This window comes from Lissotriton helveticus, chromosome 4_1, assembly GCF_964261635.1.
Source record: "Lissotriton helveticus chromosome 4_1, aLisHel1.1, whole genome shotgun sequence".
Taxonomy (NCBI): domain Eukaryota; kingdom Metazoa; phylum Chordata; class Amphibia; order Caudata; family Salamandridae; genus Lissotriton; species Lissotriton helveticus.
In genome coordinates, this window is record NC_136063.1 from 1,238,592,640 (window position 1) to 1,238,617,946 (window position 25,307).

Here is a 25,307-nt window from a genome sequence, read left to right on the forward strand (position 1 = left end):
TGAAGCCAGGCAAAGCACTTCGCGTGGCTCTGATTGGCTCCATAAATCTGGAATAAGGCAACGCAGCACATATCGCAGTTTTGTCTTACTTTGTCTTGGGTAGACAGTCCATGCTCGTTGTGGTGGGTGTTACCACTCAACTCCACTGGATTTTAACGTATTCCCAGTATCTCATCATTTTTAAAGGCTGGTGCTATTTCATGATGTACCTTTGTATATGCTTAGGAAAATGTATTGTTAGTGCTACTTTGAACTATGTTATTCAGACAACTGTTTTTGTTTTTTCATTTCAGTTTTACCTCTCCATGTTAATTTTTTATATTTAGATTAATTAAATATTTTATTCAGAACTAAGGTAATAGCTCATTAGCTTTTCACAATTGAGTCAATTGTTTGAAATAAATGTATGAATTGAATTTTCCCTATACATAATGGCGGTGATACTCCCCAGCCTTGACAGAGATTTCCGCGTGGTTAAAAAGTTTATTACTTTCGAAAAACATATAAAAAATATATTGTGTGATAACTATTGATGCAAAAAGGTTTTATAAATGTATTTTAAATACAGAACTAAACAGAAAAAGGCTCAATATTAACTTAATGTTCGAATAAATATTTAATTAATGTAAATCAAATATATTAAATAAAAATTATTTTTCTGACGTTTAAAATAAATGAAATCGCACCAACATTATGTTATATGATATATTAATAACTTTTAGAAGTGATGCATACAATTGATAAAAAGTCATTTAATTTTTGGATGATAAAAATGTATTGTCACATTTATTTTTGAATGCAGCAAGTTTATTAAAATAATTTGTAGGCAAATTAAAAATATGTGCTATTTTTCTAAACAATTTATACAATTAAGGTATATGGATTTATATTTTTAACTATTTTAAATAATTTAAATCAATTTAGTTTAATTGAAATTATTTCCTATGGTGTTTTGTCTTAAGTTCCTATCTTTAATATTCTCTTTGGAAGGATGTTGTCCTACCAGTGGTTGTCCATATACGTTGCTAGATTTACTTAGGCTTCCATCACTGTTTCCTTTCTGCCGGGATTTCTCTCGCACCTGCAGAGGGTGTGATGCGGCGCAGGAGCGCCAGCAAGCAGCATGTAAATTCAAGGTGTCCCGCAGCGTGGGAGCCTCCACCACTGTTTCCTTCCTGCTGGGGTTTCTCTTGCACCTGCAGGGTGTGTGACGTGGAGCAGGAATTTAATCGAGCAGGATTTAAACTCTAGAGGCGCCCCGCAGGGCGGGAGACTCCATCACTGTTTTCTTCCTGCCGGGATTTCTCTCGCACCTGCGGGGGATGTGACGTGGCGCAGGAGCACCAGCAAGCAGCATTTAAAGTCAAGAGGCGTCCCACATCATAAGACTCGTGCGGGGCATGCCCGGGCTCGGCCCGGGCGAAGACTGGGCCAAGACGGGCCCATTTTAGCCTTGCATAGACCGGCAGAGGTGGGAACTGGGCCACCCACTTTCTTCTTCTTTTGGATCATGGACGGCTGTATGCTCGAACAAGGTGAGAGAGTGTTCTGTGTGTTTACAACTTTGTCCATCCCTCAGCCTCAGAACTGTTTTCTGTTTTCAACAGCTCGTTGTACAGTAACTAGAGTTAAGGGCATACAATATGTTCATCTGTGTGTGGATGAGGTACATTCTGTCACAAAATAGATTCCTGCAAAGCTGCACTTAGAGGAAATAGGTGGACAGCGCATAAGGTCCAACCTGGGGCAGAACTCCGATAATATTGCCGCCAGTGGGTGTCTTAATGGGCTTTTTTCCAGTTGGCTAGCATCATCTGAACTTCGTGGTTAGCGCTATATCTGAGTGTAACTGCAACAATGGGGAACTAACCTGTAGTGACAAAAAGCAAGCGCTCCTTCCACTGCCTTCTTCATCATTACACACAACCTCCATTGACAGGATGCTACAGAGGGCCATAGGTGTGGTGGCCACTGAAATCAAACTAACTGAAAAGCGGCTGTCTTTAACCCCGGAACTAGACACTTCTGTGATGGGCCCGAAACCCTATGTACCACCTTGGCCCAGTCATTAACTCTCCATAAGCCAAGCCTGTGGAATGTGTAATGGCACGCAAAGCTTCCGTTTACCCGCGCCAAGGAAATGCTATCTCAGGCCCTGCCAAAAAGGGAAAGCAAGTTGTTAGGGTGGGGCCAAAAGGAGAAAGTGTGCAGATGGGTCTCAGGAGTCTGGGATCCTCTGGAGAGCCTGGACATGGGATCGGCAGGCTGCCCACAAGCGGCCATGGACTATCCAGTATGGGTGATAAACCTAGTGGTGGACCTTCAGGTTAAGTTTAGGTCTATCATAAAGGGCGAGCTCAGCTCTTTGGTAGTACAGGTAGACAAGCTGGCTGTACTGCTCTATGCAAGGGTAGGCAGCCTAGCAACAATTACAAGGGGGTAGAGGATGTTAGCTGCCACACACATCTGGTGGCCGCTTCCCCGAGAGCAGAGGTCTTCAAACTTTTTGATGCCAACCCCCTTGTTAAACATTTTCAGGCATAAGGAACCCCTTCTGACAAAAATTTCTAGAACCTGGAACTCATCATCTCAACATCATCGACAACTATCAACAACCATAAATGCCCACAATTCCCACAGCAAATAATTTTTACAGTGGGGAAATAATGTTAAACAGTGTTTAGCAAACCAAAGGTCAGTGATCACGGCGGTGTAGTCAGAAGTGTAGCTAAAAACAAAGGGCCTCATTTATGAGGAATCGGAATAGGGCAGCGCTGCTAGTCTTCTTACTGTGCTGCCCTATGCCAGTGTGAAAGGGCAGAAATGCACCATATTTATGAAATACAGTACATTCCTGTCCTTTTCCCTTGTTTTGGCACACAAATTGCTGCCTAACACCAACATAGGCAGGATTGTTTTTGTAAAGGAAGGGGCACCTTCCTTCACAAAAACAATCCCGAGAGGCATTTTCCTCTTTCTAAGAGAGCTGCAGAATTTAGCACACATGGAAAGAGGAAAAAAATGAGGAGAACTGAAAACATTTCTACTCGTTACGCCTCTACTAGGGACGCAGAGTAAGGCAACAAAGTGACTTGTGCTGCTATGTCTTATATCTATGAGGCAATGCAAAGCCATGCAGCGTGTCTTAGGTATGCTTGAGACGCTTGCGTCGTCGGAGCATCAAAAAAAGTGATGCTTTGGCAATGCAAGCCTCTCATAATTAAGCCCCAAAATATTCTGTAAATATTTAGGTCTTTCACCATCAGGTATCTACATATAAAATAATGGGCAGCGTAAATCAAAAATATTTTTTTTTAAAGTTGTTACTCAGTGGGAAATGCACTGTAGTACATTATGAATTCTCTATTAGTTATTACACTACAGAGGTCTGTGTGTAACCAGAGAGCCGCAGAATGAAACTTGATTGGTGCAGTATAGAATAGTGATGTGTACTTTTAGTGCTACAAGGTCACAGCCTATGACAAAAAGGACTGTGAATATGTAAGCAATTATTTTATGCTTGCATTATGCACAGTGTAAGACAGAATGCTGCAAAATGTGCAAATAGTTTTACTATAAAATGGTGATTCCAAAATGCAGATTTTAGTAATACCAGTGCGTATGTAATGCAATTGTTTTCTACATAACTGTCCCTTCAACACCTCCTTAGGAATACTAAGGGCTGTGTCAATGCAGTTACAAGTAAAAGCCAGTCCAGTTTTCAACTCTTTGCACTACTGCTCAAATAAACCAATCTTTGTCATCACAAAGCTTGGAGTGATTTGATCAATTAAAGTAAGAACTGGCTCTCAAGCACCCTTCACACTTGCAGAGTAACTGATACATTTAAATTTCATTAAGGCAAGCAGGCACCCTGGCACGAAAGGTTTGCATAACACAAGACACTCAATTGATGAAACTTCAACTGATAACAATCTAAATTAGCCATCCCAGGACTGCTGTCTTTTTCCAAAAGGAAAGCAAGCATTTTGTATTGCAGTTGCAAGTGAAGCTGGGGAATGCGCGACCCCCTTCCTGGGACTCCACACCCCCCTGGGGGTCGCGCCAGACAGATTGAAGACCTCTGCTCTAGAGTAAGGCCGCAGCCCCCACTTGCTCAAAAACTGATTCCCACCACCGAAATCAATGAGGCATTTCATGAAGCTACAGAGGCTGGGTACACCCCAATATGCCGATTGAGCAAGACAGTATGCACCGTCAGGGGCCCAGGTGCAGGGAAGGGTCTGGTCCCATACTTGGTAAACAAGCCAAGGAAGAAAGGTCAGTCCTGCCCTGTATCAATTTACCGTCCGCTTCATCCCCATATGATATTATCTTGGGAGGCGTACCTGAGCTTAAAAGGGGCAATGGGAATCCCACCATGAATTAAGGAATAAGTACATGCTCGGGTTGGCCAGGCAGAGTCAATTAGCCTATAAAGTTGTAGGTGAGATACTCCTGATGCACAGAGTTAGCTGGGCGGCAATAAACTGGAAGATGTGCAAGGGGATTGCATTGTGATCAATTTTTTAAATCCAATGTTTGTTCAAGTCCTTTTAGGCAGGAACCACCATAAGCAGGAAGGGGGTATCAGGTCTCTCTCATTGGGATATTTTTAATAACCAGGTCAAGTTCCATTAACCAGAGAGTAAATAATACAGGAGATGGGGGTGTGGAACCAGAACTGTCAGCCAATCCGTTTGTGGCAGGAATACCCCAGACCTTTACTATTTGGTATACAAACAGCAAACAGATATGGGGCCCTAGAGGCAGTTGATTGACTCAGTTCCCGTGTTATCAAGGAGAGAAATTCTATAATTAGGGGGGGCCCTGGGAGAGGGCTTTGCCAACTAGGGAGTGCCATCATTTTAGTGCACTACCCCGGCTCGGGGGTGGTGAAGGGAAGGCGTACCCCGATGTAATGGAGGGAGGAGCTAACAGGGGAGAGCTGATGTAATGGAGGGAGGAGCTAACTGGGGAGAGCTGCCCAAGGTCACAAAAAAAAGTTTCTGATAAGTCCATCCCATGGGGCAGCGCAGGCCATCTATATATTCATCCTAGTGGCCCCACATTCTACACCCTCCGCAGATGGTAAAAGTGATGCCAGAACTTGTTCTAGGGCAAAGCGGGCAAAGAGGGTCAGCACTTCCCAGTGGGAAGTTTGTCCATCAATGATAGACACCCAGTCCCTACTACTAGGCAGGCACTCAGATCCATCTAGGATGCAGGTATTATCATGGAATATTGTGGGACTTAGCTCCAAATTGGACAATCCTGACAGGGGGGTATTTATAGACCAATACGATGTTTGCGTGCATAGAGCAGCTGCCACATTTGGGGGAAAGGGTAGGCCTTCAGACGGGCTCTGTACTTGGGTTCGTTCTCACTTGGCTGTACAGCAAAGCAGATAGAGTCATTTGATGATGGCATTCTATGTATTATTCTCATATTTCCATCAAGGGTCAGAATTGCTTTGGTCAATGTTCAATCTCAGCCGGTAAGCTATATTAAAAAATCACCTTCATATCCACCATTCCTAACAATTTTTCAGTGATCATTTGTGGTGACTTAAACTGTCAGTTTAATCACCTGGATGGCCTGAATGGAGGAAACCCCAGTGAAGAGGATCTACACCGGGCAATCCCTCCTAATATCCCACCAACTTGGGCCTGGGCTCCACTGGTGCTCCAGAATAAATCCTTTACCCTGAAACATTCCTTAAAGGATTGCAATGGCCGTACCAAATCAGACTCACTGGGGAACCACACTTTTAACAGAATATGGCATTCCTCCAGCCTAGACTACATTGTGGTAGATACAAGGTTTTGGTATAGGGTGGTTAATTTCGAGATTATGCCTTGCCGCGATAGTGATCATAATGCTCTAATCCTAGAGACGGTAATGCCAACACGTGAGGCTGCCCCCGACCCAAAATCCTTGCTCAATGACAGACTTACACAGTCTGCACCATCCACTAACTTGGGCTGGTTCAGAAATCCTCCCAGTATATAAAAAGGGGATCACCACTCCTCCCCACACACCATAGACCTGTAAGTCTTATTGATGTCAGCCCAAAAATGTTTGCCCGTGTATTATTGGGCTGACTCCAGAATTGGATGGAGGAGTACAAAGTTCTGAGCCCATTTCAAGCTGGCTTTAGACTAAAGATGTCTACAACAGACCAAATCTTTAGGCTCCAATCCTTGTATTGGAAGACTGTCTAGAGAGGGTGGCAGTCTTTATTTAATTTTCGGGGACTTAAAATCCTCGTTTGATCCGGTGCCAAGAGACAAATTGTGGGGAACATTAAGTGATCTGGGGGGCCCAGCTTATCTTTGCCACCTGCTAAAATGGCTCCATGAAGGCAATTATGCCCAAATCAGGTTTGGCTAACATGGAGAACTCACTGCCCCCATAACCATAGACAGAGGTGTTCGACAAGGCTGTGTTCTTGGCCCTACCCTTTTCTGCCTATTTATAAATGGTCTGGTAGGGACATTGACTGCGGGGAAGGATATAGATGCACCTAAGCTGGCAAATCGCAAAGTACCGGCAATGGTGTTTGAAGACGATACTCTTCTGCTCTCAAAAACACCTTTGGGCATACCGAGGATCCTCAACAACTTCAATGCTATTTGAATATGTAGGGGGCTAGAGATCAACATCCAGAAGACCAAACACATGCCAAATATACGGTCTTCAATCCAGTTAGTACCTGGCCAAACCCTTCCCTACAAGGCACCCCTCTGGAGAGGTTGTCCGTATTTGAGTGTCTTGGGATCACCCTAACTGAAAAAATTGATTGGGGTGCCCAAATCAAAAAATCGAGCTTAAAGCTGGCTCAGACCACAGGGGGCTTGACAAAGTATTCAGGACTCTACTAATAAACCCATTAGCCTAAGTACAAGCCAGTGGTGATGCCCTGTACGGAGCTAAAAGCTGGGGCACTGTCCACCCTGTGACATAATTAATATTTGGAACACTTTCGTCCGCAGTTATCCATTCTTCCCCCTAGCTCTCCTCTTATACCGCTTCATTTGGACCTCGGGCAAAGCCAATTGCAGACAAAATTGCTCTCAGACCCCTTACATTCTGTCGTCACCTGTGGGCTACCCTGCAGCTGGCTGAATGCAGGGCAGAGCTGTGGGAGGTCCTGAGTCTCCAGGGTGTGGGAAAATTACCATGGTTAGCCTTTGTTAGGGAAACACTCTTGGCCATGGGTAGGGCTAACTTATGGAACAATACTGCGGTAAGCTGCCCTACAGTATCCAGGATGGATATGGTATGGATTTATAGGGAGAGTAAATTCGCCCACCTGAAGGGGAGCTCTACAACTGGCTATTTCACTGTAGTGGTCCTTGGAATTAAAGACCAGTATAGCCTAGAGCCTGTCTTGTATGACATTCAACCTGCGCTAGCCAGGAAGCTATACCTGCAGTTTGGGTATGGGGTCCTTCCGCTGTGTGCCTTTACCAACGAGTGGACTGGTTCACCCCTTCTGGGTTGTCTGGCCTGTAGCAATGCAGTGGAGTCAGAATACCATGTATTTTGCTTTTGCCGAGGCTATAGTAAGGCCAGGCATCGATGGTTGGTCCAACTAAGCAGAAATGTGGGAACCCAGCGCTCCACAGAGGCTTTTAGATTATTGAAATATAATACTCACCTGCCTATTCTATTTTCAGTGTCGTGCTTTTTATTTTCAATGGGGTTTGTACGTTAAACGCTCTTGAATACCAGTCCACAAGCTCTAGCTGATAACCTCATATATCTTAAACTGGATTTGGTTTATTTTAATTCATTTTTAGCATCCATGTTTTCTATTGTGCTTTTAGTGATTGTGTAATATGCTACATACCTGTTTTAGAAATATTTTATATTTGTTTATATCTTTGACCACGTTATGGGTGTGCTGGCCCTTGTATTGGCTACTCTAACCCAGGGCTAGGGGGTCTGGGTACATGCCTACATGGATTGCGCTAATAAAATGCTACTGTAATACACATGTTCTTTTATAGGCAACTCAAACCCAGGGTTATAGGGTCTGGGCATGTGCCTACATGAATTGTTTTAATGAAATTCTATTGTATTGCACATGCACTTTTATGGTCAAATCGACCGAAATAACGTGTTTTTTTTAATTTAACTGAATTCAAACGTACACCTGTAAATTAGACTAAATCCCCTATTTCAGTTAACGGAGGTGTGTCATTCTACTTTTTTTAGTAGCTTTGATTTTGTGAATACTCAAAGGTTGTAAAGTTACTTGAAAGTGTGAGAGTATATTTACGTCTGTAAATTACTCACAAGTGTAACTTACCATTGTGGATATCTCCAAATGTGTTTTTCTTATCAGTAGCTGGTACTATCACATCTTTCCACAGCATCTGTTGCCACAGTAAGAAAATTGGACCCAGAATTATGAAGCTCTTGTGTCATATGTGTGCTGCACAAGTCATTGAACTTTCTTAGGTCATAATTACAAAGTGGCACAGTTTTTGTTTTCTGTGACTTTTCTGGCCTTGTATAAATCATGGTCTGTGTTGCATCGTTTTGCATTGTATGCAAAGTAAGTGTTCCCACGTAATCCATCACAATTCCAAAGCAAGGATATTTTGATATGTAACACAGACTCACACAGTGTAACCCTAATGTCACTTGCACCAGAAAACACGGAACTAGCAGCTGCAAAAGCAGTGCAATTCCCTGAGTAGATATAAAAGTGTCAGACACTTCCTCGTAAAATCAATTTCAGCCATAGAAATATTTTTGGAAGCATAAGTGAACATCTGCATCATTGCAGCCTACAAAGGAGGAGAAAGGAGAAGATGTAGTGACAGAGGATCAACCTAATTGATCTGTGGGAGGAGGATGTCATCCAATTTTACAGTATGAAGAAGGATAGCATTTTTCTTTACTGGAAAAATATGAACCAACTTTGCAATCCAAGACTGGTCACTCACATGCAATAACTCCGCTTATGAAACTAATGTCAGTGGGGCTGTTTGTAACTCTGTCCTCCCAACCTGCCTGTGATGTAAGCCTGGGTGGAACTAGTTGAGTTCCGCTATGCAGAACTCAGCAAAGTGACCAAAAACTACACCTCGCTATGGGGAATTCGTCAAGCAGCGGAGTGAGTTAGGTCATGCTGTATGCGTTGAATTTTAGGGCCGGGTGTTTGCCCCCCGCTAGAAAATCAGTGCAAACGGCACCATGCACAGCGCAAGGTTGCACTGCTTCTTCCTGCTGCTTGAGCACATGTTTTACTCAAGCGGCAGCTTCCTCAACACAAATGGATGGTTTCTCAATGTGGGTGGACACAACCATCCATGCCCACCCCTGTTGAAAAAATCTTGCTCTAGTTTTGGATTTTCCTCACTCGTGCTCGCCTGCTTAACGTTGGCAAGCGCGATTGAGGGAAAAACTCCACTCAGCTTTGTGGAAAAGAGTTTTTGCAGAATGCAGAAAACATCGGCCCATGCCTACTGTGATGGCCCTTACAAGCACACCTAAGCTCTCCATTGTGTGTGGATGTCTAGGAGGAATACACAAAGCCCAGCTGCCACCCACACCAAGTCTTCGGACCCAGTGACAAGCTGCGCTGCCGGCACTTACTGGTTAAGGCAGTAAATGCCAACCGGCATTGACAAAATTGTATTTAAAATCCGACTATACCATGAGAGGATATTTTATTACAAACATGAACTGCTTACCTGTTCCCATTCTGAATTTTCAGTTTATTAATTGTAATAAATACTCCAATGTTATCCTATGGGAGAGGTAAGCCTTCCAGTGGGGAAAACAAATTAAATAGGTTTTCATTACCAGGACATCTATAAGTTAAAAGTACATGCCCAACTTTTTAAATAAACTGCACAATGCCTTTTGGGTTGTCAATGGCCTACCCTAAAGGTGACAACAGCAGCCAGCAGGGGAACTTCAAACCCCGGACTTCTTTGCGGCAGGTGCCGCCACCCCGGCCCTTGACCTCCGACACATGCCCGGAGGGGCATAACAGGGGCAAGTGACTCCCGCCCCACTGGATGCGCATTTGCTTGCCCGGGCAAAGCCTGGGCCATGCCCTGGCCAAGGGCAGGCTCTTTTGCACCTGTCAGAGGCAAGAGGAGGCAGGGCTGGGCCTCCCCTCTTTGATTTGTGTTCTGGCAATTACTTTTATCCATCCATCTTCTGTACCTGCGACAATTTCACCTGCCATGGGACTATAATCTTTGACGTCATATTTTGTTGTTACTCTATCCATAGTGCGCTCAGTTTAGAATTTTATCTGTGATGATTTCCTACGTGGTCATGGGGAAAATGAAACAACCGAGCTCTGCTTTAGCCAAATCTCCTCCAAAATTGCGGCAGTCCATCATGAATTTTATAACAGGAGCAATTGTGGCTATCGAGAAGCAAATTTTAAGTGTGGAGGAAACTCTAACAACTTGTACTGAGAAGAGTACTGAACCCCCAAAATGATGTATGTCTCTTCAGCCTTAGATCAATTACCTGAACTGCAGCCATTAGTCTAGATATTGCAAACAAGAATTAGTCTGATCAAATCCTTACTCTTGTTCCACCGGGCCCCTTGAATCCTATCCGCCCGCCTAAACACCCCAAAATTCCAAAATCCACTCTGCTAAGACCAACACAACACCTTATAATGGGAAATTAAAGGTTACAAAAACGGTATCTGTATCAAAACCAGGCCCTAGCTACAAATAGCAGAGAGATTTGAGCAAACTACGGTCCTCTGTACCATCTGACCCCATGGACTGCTCCTTACTAATGACTTCTGTGCAAGCACTGATAGATCTTATAAAATCTTCTATGTGTATTCTTACAGATCGACTTAAAGCTATTGAATGCACTGTGTTATCATGTGCCGAGAGACTGGGTTCAGAGAATATGTACACTGTTAATGGGAGGGTAGAGCTACCTGATTACTGTAGTACCAATGGTGCTGCTTCTAGAATTCTTCTATCTGCCCCAGAGGAACAGCATGGAGTAGGGATTGGTGAGGTGCCCTTCCAACCATTCCAACCCCTGCATGACGTATCAACCACAGCGATCCAGATACAAACTGCTCCTCTTGTGGATGGGGTAAGGGCTCATACTAGAGGGACACCATCGGCGTGAAATAAGTGCGGATGTGGGCTAGTCCATGTCTAATATGACAGGGAGTGGTCAGAATTGAGAATGGAGCCAATTTACGCATTTGTCATGAAGTGAAGAGATGATTGGGTGAGACATATATAATCTATTCGGGAATGAGATTTGTGAGCATGGGAGAAGAAGGAGAATTCCAAGACATCAGGGTGAGAAATTCTCCATGCATCCAACAACCATCTAGAAGTAATGGCTTTGTGAAAAGTGTTTTGCATTCTATTGGGGATGAATTTGGTTTTGGAGTTACGGTCTGTAATGAATGTGCCATTTATATGGTTGTATGGCCTGATTATGACCGTTGCCCACCACCATCTCAGTATATTTTGACCTAATATAGTGATATGTAGGCCTACCTAGTAAGAATAAGCTACAAAGTAGGGCTTGATTATGTTCTTTCTGTTTCTGACATTATCTTGCTCAATGGCAGTGCTTACTATTTAGCTTGGCATACTCTTATGCCGTCTTGCATACTAATTTTACAGGAATAGTGGCCTATCCTTGAGCGACTCCATTTTCTAAGCTGTCGCCATCTTCTGAGCCTTTCTAGGTGAGAAGCCATGTTTTGCTTTTCACTTGTTTTCTGCACTTCGTATACTGGTAGAAACTGATTCTTGTCGGAGGACTGTACTCGCTCTGCCCTGAAGCCATAACAGGCGCCTGGCCAGCTTAAGCTGTGGCCTTGGTGCGGAGTGGTATGGAATCTAATGGGAAAAGGGGGCGCGGCTCACAGGAACTTCCTCTTACGTTTCCACTGGTACTAAAGGGGGTGTCTGGGATCTGATCACTGGAAGTCTAACACAGGGCAGACGTGCAGCAGACGTGCAGCTGTGACGGTGGAGCGAATGGTACCGCCCTGTCTCCCGATTTGGCCGGAGAAACGGGCTCCACTCTGGCGAAGTGGAAGCGGGAAGAGCAGACAGTTGGTGAGGTGTTCCACTAATTCTTATATTCCTACTGTTCTCGTCTAACTATCTTCTTCTATTTTCAGGCTCTGTACATTTATATATATGAAACAAAGAGGGAGGAACCCTACTATTGGGACAATAGGGACACGGTAGATACAGTTGAAAAACACAAGGACGTCCCTGATAGCTAGTATCTGAATATGAGTGAGTTCTGGGCAAACAACAAGAGGTATATCTACTACTTATAATATTACATTCAAAATATACTGTGCTATATATTAGAAGGGTCAACCAAACAACAAGCAATAAAGAATACAAAAATTACAGATTAATTAAAATAAATATGACAATGTATTACATCACTTGATTAAAAAACCAATTCATACATTAAAACATATCATATACAACAATCAAAATTTTACAGTTCATAAATCAAGAAAACAGGAGTTGACGCTGCGTTTTGGTGATTGTCTACGATATTCACCTTCTTCAGGACAGTTTTCTAAAAGAGAAAATGTATAATGTTATTACTAATACATGTTGTTGGCGACCTCCTACTGTTATAACTAAAAAAAAAATCAATTTAAGATTTTGTGTTAATGCCCTGTGCCATACTATCCGGCACTTACACCTTTAAGTCTCACTTATTTTCCTATATTGTTTAAAATATCTCGTATTCTCCTATATTTTTTTAAAAAAAGGAGAAGGACCTCATAGTGTAGAAAAAACATACATCTCTATTGCACAATATTCCAAAAATTCTTAAACCCTTTATACAGTGATATCCATATTATTCTCTAAGGAGTGTCATACATCCTCACCCGAGGCTAGTAACCCTTGAGACACAAACATCAATGACATACCCATCTTAGCCACAAGGCTAGGTCTGATATCGGCTTTCAATTTCAATCTGTGTAGACAGGATAAATCGAGGATAACATTTAATGAATTCAATATATTTGCACCCAGGATGAATACCTGCAAAATATTAAAATATCAGATTTTAGCATAGTCTTTATTTTAAACTCTCCATTGTTAAGATATCATCAGTGGTAAGGGAATATATACATACCAATGGGTGAAGGAACTAAATTATAAGAGACCTTCTGTGGGTGCTACTGTTTCTATGTAATGGAACACTGTAAAAATAAGTGAAATTGGAAAGTCTACATGATCTTTTTCTTAGAAAATTTGTCAATGGCATGTTTATCTATAGCAAAACTCCACAGCAACTTGCCTGGGAAAAGCCTAATTCAAGACCGTAAATTAGTTTTTTGGCACTTCGCAAATGGATAGCGACTGAGCATAGATCATCCACAATGGGATTCTTCTTATTAGTCTGCAAAAGATTATTGGAGCCAGAAAATGTATTCTTTCTTCTCATGCTACATCCCTGACTCTACTTTACATTCGCTCTTATAGTAATGCATGAATTTACCTACCAATGCTTATTAGGAAATATATTCTGCAGGCTGTAGGTTCTTCAATAAACCTGTTAAAGAAAGGTTGAGGTGTATGTCAAAGCTAAACTCAATTACAATGTTGAAAGCACCTCAAATTGCAAACTGCCTAATATTGTCTGTGGAGCCCTAACAGTACCCCTTTTTTAGTATAAAGTGAGGGTAAAACTGCGACAATCTAGGCAATGATATCTTAAGGTTATGTTGATAATGCCAAATATAATACTTCCTAGCCAGCTATTTATGCTATTTGAGTTAGTCTGTACGTCTTAATCCTTATTACAAGACGTTTCCCAGGTGAATTCCATCGCTCACCCCTCTATTAGTCGGTATATTGGAAAATCCAAAACAAGAGGGGCTAGGATGAATATGTCCCCCCCTCCGTGTATGCATACATCCACAATATCCTAATTGGAATATTTGATAGACTACATTTACAATGCCCGTTCTCGCGTTGATACACGCTACATGCGTCAAGATACTACATCGCTAGGCGACAGAGCTGCCATCCTGAATCCCTGCTATGTGGTTATAAAAACCCTAACTTCTCATATGAGGTGCTAGATTTAAATTGACAGGAGTCTCTCTCGAAAATAAGAACTCATCAAGGCGGCCTTAATATCCTGTTTTGCTCACCTTAATCGTATGGAACGGTCTCCTTGGACCCAGCGCGGCATGAGAAGAAAGAATTAATTTTCTGGTTCCAATAATCTTTTGCAGACTAATAAGAAGAATCCCATTGTGGATGATCTATGCTCAGTCGCTATCCATTTGCGTACTGCCAACAGACTAATTTACGGTCTTGAATTAGGCTTTTCCCAGGCAAGTCGCTGTGGAGTTTTGGTATAGATAAACATGCCATTGACACATTTTCTAAGAGAAAGCCCAAGTAGACTTTCCAATTTCACTTATTTTTTACAGTGTTCCATTACATAGAAACGGTGGCACCCACAGAAGGTCTGTTATAATTAGGTCCTTCACCCATTGGTATGTATATATTCCCTTACCACTGATGATATCTTAGCAATGGAGAGTTTAAAATAAAGACTATCCTAAAATCTGATATCTTAATAATTTGCAGGTATTAATCCTGGGTGCAAATATATTGAATTCATGAAATGTTATCCTCATTTTATCCAGTCTACACATATCGAAATTGAAAGCCGATATCAGACCTAGCTTTGTGGCTAAGATAGGTATTTCATTGATGTTTGTGTCTCAAGGATTACTAGCCTTGGGTGAGGATGTATGACACTCCTTAGAGAATAATATGGATATCACTGTATATAGGGTTTAAGCATTTTTGTAATATTGTGCAATAGAGATGTATGTGTTTTCTACAATATGAGGTCCTTCTCCTTTTTTGAAAAAAATATAGGAGAATATGTGATATTTTAAACAATATAGGAGAATACGTGAGACTTCAAGGTGTAAGTGCCGGATAGAATGGCACAGGGCATTAACACAAAATCTTAAATTAATTTTTTTTTTAGTTATAACAGAAGGAGGTCGCCAACAACATGTATTAGTAATAACATCATAAATTGTCTCTTTTAGAAAACTGTCCTGAAGAAGGTGAATATCATAGACAATCACCAAAACGCAGCGTCGACTCCTGTTTTCTTGATTTATGAACTGTAAAATTTTGGTTGTTGTATATGATATGTTTTAAAGTATGAATTGTTTTTTAATCAAGTGATGTAATAAATTGTCATATTTATTTTTATTAATCGGTAATTTTTGTATTCTTTATTGCTTGTTGTTTGGTTGACCCTTCTAATATATAGCACAGTATATTTTGAATGTAATATTATAAGTAGTAGATATACCTCTTGTTGCTTGCTCAGAACTCACTCATATTCAGATACTATCTATCAGGTACGTCCTTGTGTTTTTCATCTGTACATTTATATACATAAAAGTTCTACATATGTTTCACTGATTGCGTTTAGCAATTGCTTAGGTGTTAGTTTGAAGAAGGCCTACTGTGTATCATTTTTCTAATGTAGTAAAAGAAACCCCAGAGCATTTAATTATTTGTCTGTTTTCCTTGAGGTGGGAGTACTGGCCCCTCCTTGACCAAATGCTCGTTGTAGAAGGATGGGTAAATTTCCTTCTGGCAAGTAATTGTTATACGGAAGGTTGACCTGCTCCCAGCAAGGGGCAAAATTCTAATCTCTCCACCCCCAGCCTTGCTGTGAGAGGTATTATGTGTATGTGCGTTGAATATATGTAGTTCTTCCTAGGTGAGTATTCTGTGGCGGAGACCGCATTTGAATTAGCAAAAGAGGCAATTCAACATGCTTTGGATTTGTGGCCGGTGCAAGATGGCGATGTTGATTTGAATGTGACTGTACAGGGTCCATATGCAAATTGGAGTTTATGACAAAAGCAAGGTAGGACGAAAGAACCTTTCGGATTTTGGACAAAAAAGTTGCCAGACGCTGGTGAGCGCTATACACCTTTTGAAAAATAGTTGCTTGCATGTTACTGGGCTTTAGTGGATACTGAACAATTGACTCTGGGACACGACGTTATTTTGAGACCTGAAAGTCCAATACTGCAATGGGTTATGAGCTCTCCTAAAACTCACAGAATCGGACATGCACAGGAAGCCAGTGTGATTAAATGGAAGTGGTACATGCAGGTTGGGGCTCGGGTGGGTCCTAAAGGCACAGCGATGTTACATGAGCAGGTGCTGTAGGCGCCAATAGAAGAGACAGAGGATAGAAAGCATGTGTGGTTTACAGATGGTTCAGCCAGTTATGTTGGAGCAAAGAGGCAATGGAAAGCAGTTTCATACAACCCTGTTACCCAGAAATTGATGAGCACGACCGGTGAAGGAAAAAGTAGTCAGTTTGCAGAACGTTATGCTGTTTACCAAGCTTTAAAACAAGAGTTACCTGGAGTTTGTCATGTTTACACTGATTTGTGGTCTACTGCTAATGGGTTAGCCACATGGCTCCTCACGTGGCATGCTCACAGTTGGTTAATTCACTCTAAAGAAGTATGGGGGAAAGAACTATGGAAGAAAGTTTGGGATATGCTCCCCCAAAGTACTGTGACTCTATATCATGTTGATGCTCATTGTTCAATTGATTCACTTGATAGGTGGTTTAACCTCATTGCAGACGAAAATGCTGAAATCTCTGAGGCAGAGGTGGAAACGCAGAATTCTGATCTGGTTAGATTGGCGAGGTGGACACATCAGAAGTGTGTACATTTTCGAGAACAAATCACTAGCAGTCGGGCAGCTGATAGAGGGATACACCTTCCCCATGACATGGTTAAAACGGTAATTTTGCAGTGTCCCATTTGCCAACATTTCCGACGTCGAGTGATACCGCAGATAGTGAGAGGTCAGTTGAATAGAGGTAAGTTACCAGCACAGATTTGGCAGATAGATTACATAGGTCCCTTACCAATGTGTAGAGGTTGTCAATATATTTGTACAATTTTAGACACCTATTCTGGATATTTGATTGCATCCCCATACAAATGTGCTACTCAGATGAATACACTTAGAACTTTGGATTTATTGATTTTATATTATGGAATTCCTTTACAGATTTAATCAGATAACGGTTCACATTTTAAAGGGAGGATGGTACAGGAATATTGTGCACAACATAATATTGAAAGGATTTTTCATATTCCCTATTACCCACAAGCCGCAGGCTCAATTGAGCGCATGAATGGTCTTTTGAAAAATCAATTGAAAAAACTTTCAGATGGTTCTTTGAAAAATTGGAGAAATAATTTGTTTGATGCTTTACAAATTTTGAATAATAGACCTTTGACCAATGCTGAAACGTCTTTGATGCATATGTTAACTCCATCTGTGAATGTTCAGCCCCATACGGCAGTTGCTACGATTGTCTATTGGAAATTACTCCTGGAGTGTTGGCTCCACATAGAGTGACTCCTGAAGCTGCTGATCTGGATGTACATACTTTGAAGTAGCATATTTTGAAACCAAGGAACATTGTTCTCATCGAAACTGGAATTGGTGTCACAATACCTGCAGGACACTTTGGTTAGATTGCCCCACGCTCTGGACTAGCTCTTAAAGGTACCCAGGTGCTGGGTGGTATCATTGATTCTGATTATCAAGGTGAAATCAAAATTATCCTGTTGAACAGTGGTGATCTGGTTTAACAGTCCAGCCCGGAGACCGAGTTGCCCAGTTGGTTATAATACCTGTTTTGGGAGGTGTGGTGAGAAAGGGGACTGCCCCAACCCTCCTAACTGTACGTGGAGAACAAGGTTTTGGCTCAACTGATAAAAAATCCAGGGGACACAGTATGGGTTCAGTCGCCACATCAACCTCCCGAACAGGCTGAAGTAATCACCACAGGCAGTGATAATACAATACTGGTTATGAAACCTGGACAGGAAAAATGGGACTGCATCCCAGCGGATAAATGTTACCTTCGAGAATGAGTAATACCTGTTTTTTACTCTTTTCTTTAGGTCATTGTATGGCTTGCTGCTGCAGGACTTGTTGTCCTTGGACTCCTTTCGGCATGGTGTGAATGGGGCTGGGAAGGGCGGGATGGATCCCAAGGCGAGGCGGCCGACCGTCACCGCAGAGTGAATTCGCTTTTGACGCACAAACTGAACATTTGGGAAAACCTTGCACGTGAGGTGTTGAACAGTTCCTATTTCTGCATGATGATCATGAGGCGTGTTCTTGATATAGTTTCCACTTGTTTGGTAAATTTGCCGACTCCTGCTGCTATTTTGATGAACCTCTTCAAAGTTATTCATATAGACCGAAACGCTGACATTAATGAAATCCAATCGCATTCGTCCATTTATGAGTTTTGCAAATTTTGCCCAGAGACGGCTGACTCTAATGAGTTGTGCATGATTGAGATAAATACGTACGCTGAAGGTGATATGTGCTATAACTTCACGTACGATCCACAGTTAATTGGCAAATGTGTACAGACTAAACTGGAAAATGCTTCTACGCTTTCTCGACATGAACAGACTTGTGCTTCAACTGTAGAATTAGTATGTGTTCATCTGTTCATAATTCTATGTTTTGCATATCGTTCTTGCCATTAGTCATTATAGAAATGTTTTATTGCGAACCGGATGGCTCTTTTCTTGTGTAAATTTATCTTGGTCCTTTATTCCAGCGAACATTTCTGAAGGACCATGTGCTTTAACAAGACTTAGTTTGATGATGTTTTCTTTGACTCGGACTGTACGTGAAACTCCTCAACTGGATGAACACTGCGAATCTAATTTGCATTTGCTTTCTAAATCTGAGTATATTAGTCTGTCTGCCTCAATTGTAGGCATTCCTGGATTGTCGATTTACAACTCTAGATCTATTAGTAGACTGGCTTGTCTTATGGTTAAGTCAATTAACCACACTTCTTTTGACGAGCCATTTTGCAGAATAGAGAATAGAGTTGCTATTGATTATCTTCTATTGAAACACGATCATGGGTCTTCTGACTTTGAAGGGTTATGTTCTTTTAATCTTTTTGATCACTCTAAAACCATCCAATCTCATATTAATGCTTTACATGAATTATCTTCAGAAGTTCGACAAAATTTAGATCGAGGCTGGTGAGATTTGCTTTTTGGGTGGTACCTGATCTTGGTTCCCTTCATTCTAAAATAGGTGGTGCACTATTAATTATTTGTTTTCTAGTTGCGATATGTTGTTGCATTCAATGTGTACCTAATCTTTTGAGTATGTTTCGACCTGGGACTTCTTTTACTAGATCTGTCAGTTATGTTTCCTATTATTCTAGTAATGATTTGTGTACTGTTTGATGTAACTATATGTTCGACGGTATTGGACAATGGTCATGGGTGGAATGTAAAGAATGTGCCATTTATATGGTTGAATGGCCTGATTATGACCGTTGCCCAACACCATCTCAGTATATTTGACCCAATATAGTGATATGTAGGCCTACCTAGTAAAAATAAGCTACAAAGTAGGGCTTGATTATGTTCTTTCTGTTTCTGACTTTATCTTGCTCAATGGCAGTGCTTGCTATTTGTCTTTGGAAAACTCCTATGCCGTCTTGCATACTAATTTTATGGGAATAGTGGCCTATGCTTGAGCGAATCAATTTTCTAAGTTGTCGCAATCTTTTGAGCCTTTCTAGGTGAGAAGCCATGTTTTGCTTTTCACTTGTTTTCTGTACTTCGTATCCTGGTAGGAACTGGTTCTTGTCGGAGGAATGTACTCGCTCTGCACTGAAGCCATAACAGACACCTGGCCAGGTGAAGCTGTGGCCTTGGTGCGGAATGGTACGAAATCTGATGGGAAAAGCGGACGTGACTTACAGGAGCATCTTATTACGTTTCCACTGGTACTAAAGGGGGTGTCTGGGTTCCGATCACCGGAAGTCCAACACAGGGCCGACGTGCAGCTTTGATGGTGGAGCGAATGGTAGCACCCTGTCTCCCGATTCGGCCGGAGAAACAGTCTCCCCTCTGGCGATGTGGAAGCGGGATGAGCAGACAGTTGGTGAGGTGTTCCACTTATTCTTATATTCCTACTGTTCTCGCCTAACTATCTTCTTCTATTTTCAGGTTCTATATATTTACATACATATAAGTTCTACATATGTTTCACTGATTGCGTTTAGCAATTGCTCAGGTGTTAGTTTGAAGAAGGCCTACCGTGTATCATTTTTCTAATGTAATAAAAGAAACCCCAGAGCATATCATTATTTGTCTGTTTTCCTTGTGGTGGGAGTACTGGCCCCTTCTTGACCAAATGCTTGTTGTAGAAGTATGAGTAAATTCCCTTCTGGCAAGCAATTGTGATACGGATGGTTGACCTGCTCCCAGCAAGGGGCAAAATTCTAATTTCTCCACCCCCAGCCTTGTTGTGAGAGGCTATGTGTATGTGTGTTGAATATTTGTAGTTCTTCCTAGGTTAGAATTCTGTGGCAGAGAGGAACGGTAAATTGCCTCACGCGCAGCGCCCGCCACTAGGAGGATTGATACGGTGTGCGAGTCCTCTCGGCAAGGGCTATGTAATTGTAATTGTTATTGTTTCTATCTTGGGTAAGTATTGTGGAGTCTTGCATCTTTTGGGTCACAAGAGGAATAAGCTTGCATGTCCTGATTATTGGCAAAAATCAGGCCATTGCAGTTCTAAAAAAGGATCCATAAGCTGGTTGCAATCGCCTCCCAGAATCAGGTTTTCAGAGGTGTGAGAAGAAAGGAGAGTAGAGAAATCTTCCCGACATAACTAAATCAATACCATTGGGGCCATATACATTATAAATGGAGTGTTGAGTATTGTTAACTTCAGCATTTAATAGAAGCCATCTACTGTGGTTGTCCTTGACCTCAGTTTGCAAAAGAACATTTAGTGACTTGTGAAACAGGATCACTACACCATTCTTGTTATTAACAGCTGGGGAACAAAAAACATCTCCAACCCATAATTTGCGCATGGAAGACGGATCTTGCTCCTTAAGGTGTGTTTCTTGTAGTCAAGTTGTAGTGTGTTTATCTAGGGACCTGTATCGATACTCCTATTCCTGACCCTTGCCCAGTTATAAATCACTAATATCCATACAACGGCACAGAAACCCGTTTCATAAATTAGTCATAGCGCATGCTGTCACATTAAGCAAGCACTATTCCTCCAGCCCCCTAGAAAGCACACCGAGTTCTTAAACAAATCCAAGCCCCGAGCAACCTGGGAAATCCCCGCCTGCCATGTTTTGATTTAGTTCAAGAACTCCTGTAAAGCACTGCAAGAACGCTCAGTTCTTAGTGACATCCTTATTGACGTCTTATGTCCATCCTTACGTCAAACCCAGCACCTCTCAGGTATAAATATACCAACGCTGTCCTAAGCAGAGACACGGTGGTGATGAACCTGGAGCAGTGACTACTTGCCGGAGAGACCAGCTGATGCGAGAGCCCACGGACGCTGCCCCTCCCCTTTTGACGCGCTGAGGAAGACGCTGTCTTTTCTCTTGCCGAGAAATCCAGCCTCCAGCGTTTCCAGCCCACCTTCGCGGGTGACTGGGATACCGAGTCCTGAGAAAGAGATACCAGACCTCCAGCCTTCTAAATCCCAGGTACTGAACTGACTAAACCCTTATAGAGAATTCTTGAGTCAGATTCTTGGCAATACAAACTTAACTTAAACTGCTACTTACTTACTCCCTCCCATGTATTAGGCTTAGGTCAGGTACACCGGGGTAGGCGTAGTTAGAAGCACCAGTTGAGTACGATTAGTCAATGTATATATGTATGTATATCTTTTATCCATTTTAAAGTATCATATGGCTAAGAAACCATATCAATGCTTTTACAGTATTATTTCATGATCCTGCTTTTACTGTATGCACTTTACTTAACTATAAGTATTGCAATTGTAGCGATTCATTTCTCTTGTATGAGAAAAGAGACTGATCAATAAATAACACCTTTTATTGAAAACGCCCGTCTCTCCTTTTCTCTGCAATCTGGTGAAACTAAGTTTGCACGTATTGACTGAGTAAAATAGCTGTCTTTTGTTTTCACACGACTCTAGAGATACACTCTTGATCAGGGAGAGCAAAGTTGTCATGTTCTATGGTTGTCAGAAACTAAATCCCTTCTTGTCTATCCAGGGAGGTTAAAATCCTCCTCGCCTATTCGAGAAAGTTTCTAGTGAACTCTGAGCTAGCTGGCACACAAAACTTAAGTCTAATATCGTCAGTAGAAGACCTAGTTAACCTCTGTCCTACGTCTATACTATTGAAGATATTATTCCAATTCGCAGAGCCTATTGGGAATATAGGAACTACACTACATGGTGCCCAACGGTTTGGTAAGGCGATAAATCTAACGCAAGACATTAGAGTAACTCAGTCGTGCTTTTTCACACAGACCCTTTCTCCCGTAAATACTCCAAAGACGTCTGGAGTGGGTCAAAGGTTAAAATCCGCCAGAACTTAGTAGAAAGAGATTTCTATGTATAGTTTTTGGTTTATTCAACGTTGAAGGATACAGTGTTCCAAAATATTGTGCACCTAATCTTTGTTTCCTTGAAAACCTGATCTGCAACAAAAAACCTTCTTGTCAGTAAAATGTCAGACAATGAAGAAGAAAGGGAGGCAGCTAGAATAGCAGCTCAACTCCTAGCGGATGACACAAGTCTCCTACAGCAAGACCCGGGTGCAATATTCATCCCGGTCAGCATAAGAAAAACTATAACTCTTAAGCTAATAGAAAATGGACTAACATCAAGAGGTGGTACAGTCATATTCGTAATTGAGGCACATGAATATCGGCAGACAGAGGTATTCTATTCATGGATAAACTTTCCAGCAGCAAACGCTGTCACACATGAGTTCCACTATTACAAAATAGAGGAACCACCGGATGAGTACACTCCTTTCGAGGAGGTGGAAATCCCATTAAAATACCAAGAGCACCTGCTCTGGTTTAAAGGCGTCCTAAAACATAATAATCACATCACCAGGCTCGGTCCACTAGGTAGACCAGGAGCAACGTGTCCGGTTCTAGCCGGTTACACACCACATCCAGACATTGAGAAAATGTCTATACCAGAACTTCTAGTCCAACTAAAAATACTAATTAAAATACACAGACAATTAGTCCAATATGTAATACGGACTTCAACAGTACAACCAGCTATTAAAATTCCACAGCTGACCCCTCATCAGGGGAACACAAATAAAATCACACCACAGAACATACAGTCATGTCTAGGTAAAGTACCCGCAAAACGGGAACAAATTCCATTCTGGTTAGCACAAAAAATCACTCAAATAGAGGCGGTATTTCCGGATACTACCCCTACTGAGAAACACAGAATTCTGACTATCTGTCTTCCAATGGGGATCGCACCACATGTGGAGGACTGTGACACTTGGGGCACAGTCTTTGCTTCCATTTACACAAAAACACATGGTGTTCCGTCCATGGCGGTAATACCAGACGTACTAAGACAGATTCAAAATGAATACGGTCCAGAACCTGCTTTAACTCTGGGTATGAAATTACTGAAAGACTTCAAGCAGGTCTCGGCTATATTACTAGCCAACTAAAATGGGAAGCAGCATCTGTAGCGACCCGCCAGTAGTTGAAAGAAACAGATATAGCAGAACAACCATTTGAACTTGCCAGAATCATAGAAAAATCCTATGAAGAACTAGGAAGAGATAGTTTGGGTGGGAAACCAGTGAAACCCCAACTAACTGAAAATCCTGAAAAGGTATTTATTAAAAACAATCTAACCGCTCCAAAAAAGAGCTGGGATGGAAATAAACAATCCACTCCCAAAGAAAAAAGATTCCAGTCCAGAGGAAGGTCTCCTCGGCGGAGAGAAAGATCTCCAGACCAAGGACACAAGTCTCCCCAGAGGGAGCCCTCTGAGAAAAAATACAACCTTAGAAATAGGGATAATTTGAAGAAACCTGATGAATATCAAGATATTGATACACGTCCATCTCGATCTTTTCAGACTTCCTCGCAGAAATCGGAAAGAAGAGGACGGTCAGAACAAAGGGAAGAGCACTTCAAGTCCAAAGACAAGGAACCTGCTCATCAAAGTAAAAAGTTACAATTTCCAAAGAAGAAGGTAGCCAGTATTAAAGTAATCAAACATGCCGAGGATCCTGAGGACACAGCTGAAAAACGGAGAGTGGGCTCAGACAATGCTAGACAGCGCAGCAGAAGTGAGCATAGCTCGCAAGATCCTGATGAATCATCTGGAGACAGTGGACACGAATGAATACATTCAAGTGGAAACTGCAGACAACAGAGTTAGCAAAGCTCATAAAATATACGAAATAACATTACGTATAGAGGGAGATAAGACTAGGAAAATAAGGGGTCTATTTTGGGATAACCTCTCCAAAGGCTATGACATCCTTTTAGCTGAAAAAGACTGGCCACCAGAGTTTGTCAGGGAGTGCCCTCATGGCGAAGAAATGATTATGCCTGCCTTCTCAGATCACATTCCAATACATACAATTTCAATTCAATTTTCAATTTCAAAAGCTTTTATTCGATTTGGTACACACAAATCATACAAGCATAATAAGATACATAGTTAGGATATTAAAATCGCCATATGAACAAAAATAAGAAAGGAAGTAGGAAGATGTGCAAAGGCTAGTGTGCAACAATTAAAAGGTAATCTTGCGTTTTTAAATCAACAGACTGTTACAAAATACAAGACATTCATAAATGAACAGACAGGAAATCAATAGGGTTTACTTGATAGACATTTCCTGGCAGCTGTACATTTCAATTTAAATAATCATAACATACTGTGGACATCAACAGGTAAAAATAATACCTTAGTTACAAAAATTGGTATAAAACTTGAAAACATATATATACAGACAGGAATGTAAAGGTAATAGCAGCATAATACAATTCCTGGCAGCTGTATAGCATAGGTACAGACAGGTAAGTATAAGAGATATTATAGTACAATACTTTTCCTGGCAGCTGTACACTTCAAAATAAAAGTAGCCAGAAAGAAGCAAATCTCCTCATTCTCTAATGAGGATAAAAATATCAGTGCAGTTTCTGTGGTACAAATATTATACTTTATAAAAATCGGTTTAAGGTATTTTAACCTAAGAAAAAGAAAAAATTTACAGAAAAGTAAAAAATGGCAACTACTCTGGCGGGAAGTACTGTCGCACGGGCAGGGTGTCTCTGATCTGGCTCTCGTGTTTGGAAATGCAACCAAATGGTGAACAATACCCAATCTAACACGTGTTAAAACATACTGATGAGAGGGCCGGGTCAC